This window comes from Chlorocebus sabaeus, chromosome 9 (genome assembly GCF_047675955.1).
Source record: "Chlorocebus sabaeus isolate Y175 chromosome 9, mChlSab1.0.hap1, whole genome shotgun sequence".
Lineage (NCBI taxonomy): Eukaryota > Metazoa > Chordata > Mammalia > Primates > Cercopithecidae > Chlorocebus > Chlorocebus sabaeus.
Window position 1 is genome coordinate 8,622,918 of NC_132912.1, and position 8,024 is coordinate 8,630,941.

Here is an 8,024-nt window from a genome sequence, read left to right on the forward strand (position 1 = left end):
TCTATGTTTGTCCTGTATGGATGTAGGAAAATTCTCCTCTGGAACTTAAGGCTCAGCTCTAGTCTCTTGACCAGCATCTCGCAGTTTCTTCCAAAAGTTTCCTTTCTTAGTTTCTATACTTCCTTCGTCCTTATATATCCAGTGTGGGAGTTGGTTGGTGCCAACTATGGGTAGAGGAACAGTGTTGAGAGCAACAAGCTTTTTTTCTATTTATTAATTATTTGCCAGAATCTCAACTTCTCTACTTTAGTCTACTGACCAAAATGCTGAAGATTAATCTATGTATGTATGTATGTATGTATGTATGTATGTATGTATTTTTTGAGACAGAGTCTCCCTCTGTCACCCAGGCTGGAGTGCAGTGGCACAATCTCAACTCACCGCAACCTCTGCCTCCTGGGTTCAAGCAATTCTTTTGCCTCAGCCTCCCGAGTAGCTGGGACTACAGGCACATACCACCACGACTGACTAATTTTTTGTATTTTTAGTAGAGATAGGTTTTTGCCATGTTGGCCAGGCTGGTCTTGAATCCCTGGCCTCAAGTGATCCACCCGCCTCGGCCTACCAAAATACTGGGATTACAGGCGTGAGTATTTATTTCTATAATATTTGCTCTTGTCTTCCATTTTAAAAGCTATAGACATTTTTTATTGAAGATTTGGAAAATTTGTAAAAAATATACAAAAGAAATTAAGAATACCTGCAATCCTGTGATGTCAACATTATTGTGGTTAACAATTTTGGAATATATACATTTTAATATTTTATGTAGTTTTTATAGTTGTACAAAAATATATTATGGTAAACTAGACATTGCATTTTATTTAGCATTAAAGAATTTTTATATACCCTATTATGAGTGTTTTCTTATGCCAATAAACACTTTTCAATGATATGTTTTAAAATTGTAGGTGCATAATTCTATTACATGAGTGAATCATACTTTATTAACAAATCTCTATTAATAAAAACTTTTCTGTTTCCAATTTATTTTTGTCATTATAAATAAGATACAAATCATCATCCTTTTATATAAAGCCTTAATTAGCCTTTTATAAGTTGTTTTGGTCAAACTAATCTTATTCATTGTAAGAAATTTAGGAAAATGCGTAAGGAAGAAATACTTAAAAGAAGCAATCATCATTTCCACCATTAAGAGACGTTCATTAACTTTCATTGTATATTCTTTCAACCTTTGTCCATAGGGGCGTGTGGTTTAAAAATTGGGAACATGTGGTTAGTTATTGCTTCTTGATGCTGACAATAGCTAACACTTAATCTGCACATGCCACGCTCTCTTCCAAGTACTTCACATAGGTTTAATTTATTCTCTTAATAGCTCAATGAAAGAATCCTTTTATAATTCCCATTTTATAGGTGAGAATGGGAAGACACTGAAGTACAGGAAGGTTAATTTCAGAAGTGAAATTCACCTGTCCGATGTGCCTTTTCCTCAGGGCGAAGCTCTGCTAATCTGAGAAGCTAATCTGAACTAATGCTCAGTAACGGGCTAAATGCAGCCCCTCTAGGGGAAAAACATATCTGCATGCTAAAAGGGGCGTTTTGGAGAGTTCTCTATTGCATACCTATTTAGAAACCTGGAGAGAGAGAGAGAGAGAGATTTGGGGCAGGGTTGTATGTGTGTGTGTGTGTGTGCGTGCGCGCGTGTGTGACCCTGAAACAGCACTATTTAACCGACAAAGGCCAGGTGCCATGGCTCACACCACTAATCCCCATACTTTGGAAGGCCAAGATAGGAGGATCACTTGAGCCCAGGAGTTTAAGACCAGCCTGGACAACATGGCGGAATCCTATGTCTACAAGAAATACAAAAATGAGCCGGGCGTGGTGGCATTTGCCTGTAGTCCTAGCTACTGGGGAGGCTGAAGTGAGAGGATCACTTGAGTCCAGGAGGTTGAAGCTTCAGTGAGCTGCGATTGTGCCACTGAGACTCTGTCTCAAAACCACAAAACCCAAGCAAGAAAACTGACAAATGACTCAAAAGCCTGGCCCTTGTGTACACAGATAGGAGAAATTAGAGATTTTTATTAACACCTAGATCATCCTTTAATATAAGTATTCTTTGATTGACTACTGCCCTGGTACGTTTTGTTGTTGTTAAAAGGAGTCAGGAAGTGCTGCAATGATTGGAAGTGGTATTTTAAGAGTAGCAGGGTTTGTGCTTAGGAATTTTTTTTCTTTTCTTTTCTATTTATTTATTTATTTAAGGTGGAGTTTTGCTATTTTGCCCAGGCTTCTTGGTTCACTGCAACCTCTGCCTCCTGTGTTTAAGTGAGTCTTCTGCCTCAGCCTCCCTAGTAGCTGGGATTATAGGTTCCCGCCACCATACCCGGTTAAGTTTAGTATTTTTAGTAAAGATGGGGTTTCACCATGTTGGCCAGGCTGGTCTGGATCTCCTGACCTCAGGTAATCCACCTGTCTCAGCCTCCCAAAGTGCTAGGATAACAGGCGTGAGCCACTGCTCCTGACCTTATGCTTAGGAATCTTAACAGTGAGTTCAAAGTTGAAAAAAATGAAGTGGATGATCTGAGGGGTGTACAGGGTGTTTTAGAACCTAAGATAATGAAAACAAACACAATGACACACACTAGATTTTCTTAAAGAACAGAGCCTAGGAAATCAATACTCCTAGCTCCTCTTACTCTTCAATGCCTGGGTAAATTCAGAATGGTTATTTCTGTTTGGCAATTTATAAATATGAGCTACCCTTTGCTCAGACGAATAGGAAATATTTCTCTCCAATGATGGATATGGCCATTTTACACCAGAGATAAGACTGGTAAGAAACAAGCACTAGGAAAAATGCAAGCAGAACTCCCATCCTCGTCACTTTCATTCAACTGGACCTTTGAGGTTGAGCTTCTGGAAAGACCCTGAACATTGCATGCAGTAAACAAGATTGCAGAATGTCCTTCTAGTACATTGTTCTTCCAGCAACCAACACCTTGCTTTACATTTGCCTTTAATTATAACCTTAGGTAGAAGGGCAGGAATTGCCAGAGCCAAGAATTCTTTTTGAATTTGCATCACAAACATCTCAGTATCTTAGGAATTTTCTCTCTCTCTCTCTCTTTTTTTTTTTTTTTTTTTTGCATTTTGGTAAGTTAGTTTCTATGACACTGTAGCAAATAGTGGTTCTCTGAGAATGGAGAACTAGCTTCCAAAGAACAAACTTGGCTAAAACATGTTCCTTTTCCAGGTAGGCACTGTTCAGCAATTATAGGGGGACGGCCCACACATCCTAATGAATGCATATCTGCAAACCAAGAAAAAGGGTGGAACAGGACTTCCAAAGAATGCCCTGTAGTTCTGCACCCCTCTTCTAAATCTAAACTGTTGGAGGTTCTACTCAGGTTATGCAGATATACCTCCTTTATCTGCTCTGTAGGTTTAAATACGTTCTCTGTTACCCACTGTATAAATTTCACATTATGATAAACTCCCAAAGAAAGAGATTGTTTTCTTTCAGCCAAATCAAGAGTGCCTGTCCCTATCCCTTCTCTCACTCACTGATCCCAAATGGAGAATTCAGGTGCTGACACATCGCCCATGCATCCCTTTGGTTCTTTGCAAGTTGCCTGATCAATGAGATGCCCCGTGATCCCCGGACAGGCTCTGATGCTGGGATTTCGGCAGCTAGCTGCACCCTCTGAGCACACTGCAGGCTGTTGCACCACCTGTCTGCCCTTTTTTACTTGCAAAATGGAAATCTCTCTAAGCTCTATCATCTTTGACATTGCTGTAAAAAACCAGTTTTAGCGATAAGATGAACCAAGCAGAACGGCAGGATGGGATGTGTGGCAGGGATCTATTTCTGACCCCATATTTTAAAACTTTAGATGCAGCAGACATATCTAAGTAAAGTTGTGCCTTGCCTGCTAAGACGGAAGATTAATATCCAATAAATTACTCCCCCAAGTCCTTAGTCCTGAAATTCTTAAAGCACAATACTATACTCCATCATAGTAAATCAATTCATCTTCTTATTGTGTTTTTTCTCATTTTATTTTTTTGATTAATGTGTTTTTATTTTCACAAATGTCTCAAAGGTCCTTGCCTACTATGACATTTTAAATATATCGTTAATATTTGAATTTTTAAAAACCAAAGTCACAGAATTTTCCTCTCCAAATATTTAAAAGTAGAATAGGGTAAGGGATTATCATTTGAGAATTATTTTGATCCTATTCTTTCTGGAGGCAGTAGAATTAATTTGACCTTTAAATGTCTACCTCAGACCTATGCTTCTCTAAAAACATAATCTGAGTCAGGTAAGGAAGACCGAAATTTCTGCAAAATGTGACATAATACATGCAGGAGATGCTTAATTGAAAGACAAAATACTCCAAATTTTAAAAGCTGTAGCCTGATCAAAATTAAGAGATATGTTCTTTTTCCCTTTTCATATGTCCTTTTGCTTTTAGGGTGCAGTAATAAATACATTATAGAGGTGAATGACATGAGTAGATTATTTTCTAATTCAAATCTTACTGTGTGATCCTGAGAAATATTTTAGTTTATATGCCTCATTCTTCATCTATAAAACGGTATAAAGTTTATTACTTTTCACTCTTGAAGGCAGTGTGATATGTGAGAACGAACTTAAGTTTTGAAGTCAGGGATGCCTGAATCTGAGACTCAGTTTTTTGTCTTAATATTTTTTCATGTGATATCAGGCAGATTCTTGAACACTTCAGAGCTTTATTTTATTCACCTGTAAAATGAAAGACTATATTTTGATCTTAGTTTTACGGTGGAGATTTAACGAGATTACATATGTAAAGCATCTGGCATGAAAACTAGTAGTAGGTCCCCAGCAAATGCCAGTTTTTTTCATTCACTCTTTCTTCTCTCAGGCTGTTGCATCAGATAAGCGTTTTGGATATTGCGAATGTTAACACACACGGCACTTACAAGCTGCTACGTAATCTGCTAAGCATTTTATATGTTGCATTAACACATTGAATTCTTATAATGACTCTATGAAACAGATGATAGTATTGTCTCCATTTCATAGATGAAGGAACTAAAGTACAGATAAATTAAATTTACATGATTAAGGTTGCAAAGCTACATAGTAGAAAACTATGGATATGAACCCAGGCTGTCTGGTTTCTGAGTTCCCCTTTGCTTTTTTTTTGGAGACAGTCTTGCTTTATTGCACCAGCTGGAGTACATTGGTAGGACCCCAGCTACTGTAGCCTAGAACTCCTGGGCTTCAATGATCCTCCTGCCTCAGCCTCCTAAGTAGCTGGGACTACAAGGGCGCACCACCATGCTTAGTTAATTTTTTAAGTTCTTTGTACAGATGGGGTCTTGCTCTCTTGCCCGTTGGTCTTGAACCCCTGGCCTCAACAATCTTTCTGCCTTGGCCTCGCGAAGCACTGGGATTATAGGCATGAGCCATGGCACCCCACCTGAGGTCCCCTTTGAACGACTAACTTCTAGGACCCTGATAAACAGACCTGACAAACCTGACCAGGACCAATTAGAGCTGGAAGGCCCTGAGGAAATCTTGTCCAGTGCTGCCCACGCTGTTTATAACACACATAGGATTCTTGGTAAAACATATTTGGGAAACGCAAAACAGTTAAATTGGTGTTCCTTGTAAAGCTTTATTAGAATGTCTCATGGAGGCATTTGGTATGCTAAAGTTTATTGTGAATCTCTGAGCAAGCGTACATATGTGTGCAACACTGTGATTCTCAAAAACTCTCCGGCCACATAATTTTTTTTCTTTTTCTTTTTTTCTTTCCCCCCTCCCCCAGAGCTAGCTGAGGTTTTATTTTGGGGGGGGGGGGGGTGTGGGGAGCGGTGGGGAAGCAATTGAATTGTTTTGTAGCTGGAGGCATGGGCAAGGGGGGTGACCAGGCAGTAAACTCCCCGGCGGGTGGGCTGAGCCTCGGGTGGGTCTCCCAGCGGCCTCCCTCCCTGGCTCTGGGGCAGCCGCAGGAGGGGCAGGCTGGGGGCGGCTGCCGCAGCCCTTCACGTGGGCAGGACGTCAGAGGACTTGGACACCAGCTTCCCATCGCGGGTCTCGATCTTCTTCACAACCACGCCCCTCGGGAGCTGGTGCGGCTGAAGGAGCTGGAGCTTGCACCAGAGCCAAAGCTGGAGGCCAGGCTGTGGCTGAGGCCGGGGATCGTGGGGCCCCCATAGGCTGAGCTCAGACCACCTGCATAGTCGCTGGTGGTCTTTCTATGGATACTCATGTTCTGCATCCCAGACTCCAGCCGGCTCTCCTGACCTCCAGCAGCTTCCTGTAGGTGACGATCTCGATGTCCAGGGCCAGCGCGACATTTGTTCATCGGCTCCTGTAGCTCACGCAGCTGCCGAGCCACGTCCTGCCTGACCCGCTGCAGGGCGGCCTCCAGCTCGGACACTTTGGTGTTGGCCTCCTTAACGGCCAGTTCCCCACGCTGCTCTGCATTTGCGATGGCGGCCTCCAGGGAAGCCTTCTGGTCTTTGAGGCCCTCAGTGTCAGCCTGGGGCTGGCTGATGTTCCAGTTCATCTCAGAGAGCTCAGTCTTTGTACTCCGCAGGTGACCCCCGTGCTTCCCAGCCAGCGTCTGCAGCTCCTCATGCTTGATCTGGTCCATGCTCTCAGCCTTAGCCCAGCTGCCGTTGGCAATCTCCTGGTACTGCGCATTGGCCTCAACGATGATGCTTTCCGTGTCCAGGGAGCAGCTGTTGTCCATGGACAGCACTACAGACGTGTCCGAAATCTGGGACTGCAGCTCCCGGATCTCCTCTTCATACAGCTGCCTGAGGAAGTTGATCTGGTCAGTCAGCCCTTCCAGGTGAGACTCCAGCTCTACCTTGTTCACATAAGCTTCATCCACATTCTTCTTGATGGGGATAAATTCATTCTCCATCTCTGTATGCTTATTGATCTCATCCTCATACTTGTTCTTGAAGTCCTCCACCAGCCCCTGCATGTTGCCAAGCTCCGCCTCCAGCTTCAGCTTCTGCTGGCCCAGAGTCTCCAGCTGCCGCCTAAGGTTGTTGATGGAGCTCTCAAACATGTTGTGCTTGTTGCTCTGAGCCGTCTTCTGCTCCTGCAGGAGGTTCCACTTGGTCTCCAGCATCTTGTTTTGCTGCTCCAGGAACTGTACCTTGTCGATGACGGAGGCAACCTTGTTGAGGGTCTTGGTCTGTTCCTTCTCCAGGGTGTGCAGGGCCTGGATATTGGAGACCACCTTCAGGTTAAGGGGGCTCAGCAAGCTCTGGTTGACTGTGATGGCAGGGATGCCTCTCATGCCACTGGCCCTACCATAGACTCCCCCCAGTCCTCCCTGGAAGCTGCTGATACCCACGGGGGAGAAGCTCGAGGAGCTGATGTGGGCACTGGGCCCACTTGTGTAGGAGTGGCTGCTGAAGGTCTGGGGGCCAGAGGTGGACACCTTGTAGGAATTCTGGGTCACCCTGATGGATATGGTGGAGACAGGAGTGGAGGCAGGTAGACTGAACCAGGCGGAGATTCCATAAGGAGCAGAGAAGCTCCTTTTGTATGGTCCGTAAATCTTTTTTAAGGAGCACTTGGTAACAAGTCTGAGGTTCACAGTTGAATGCATGTCCATATAATCTGAGTGTCTCATATTGCAGTGGAGAAATGGATGTCCACATGTGGAATGGAACTTGCTCAAATGGCAGATGTTTAATTGGTGGCAAAATCGAAATAAAACTCAGATCTTCAGCCTCCAAATGGAGTGCCCTTGCTACTACACCACATTATAGTGCACTAGATAATAGTGCCTGAGATAAAGCAGCACAGTAATTTTTTTTCAATACTGCCTAATTTATTCAGTACAGTGAATAAAACCAACGTGTATCTTTCCACTCTAATGTTGCCACTTCTAAGCAAATAATTAATATAGTCCATGGCATTATTTTCCTGTTACTCCTGCTTCTCGGGCTGTGCGTGGACCTCTTAAAAACTAGACATCAGGACAGGCGCGGTGGCTCATGCCTGTAATCCCTGCACTTTGGGAGGCTAAGGTGGG

At 43.3% G+C, this 8,024-nt stretch overlaps 1 pseudogene; it reads right to left on the minus strand.

The window, feature by feature from the left end:
* Positions 1–6,006: 6,006 nt before the first annotated feature.
* LOC103237866 (keratin, type II cytoskeletal 8 pseudogene) lies at positions 6,007–7,595 on the minus strand (annotated as a pseudogene).
* Between the last annotated feature and the right edge of the window lie 429 nt (positions 7,596–8,024).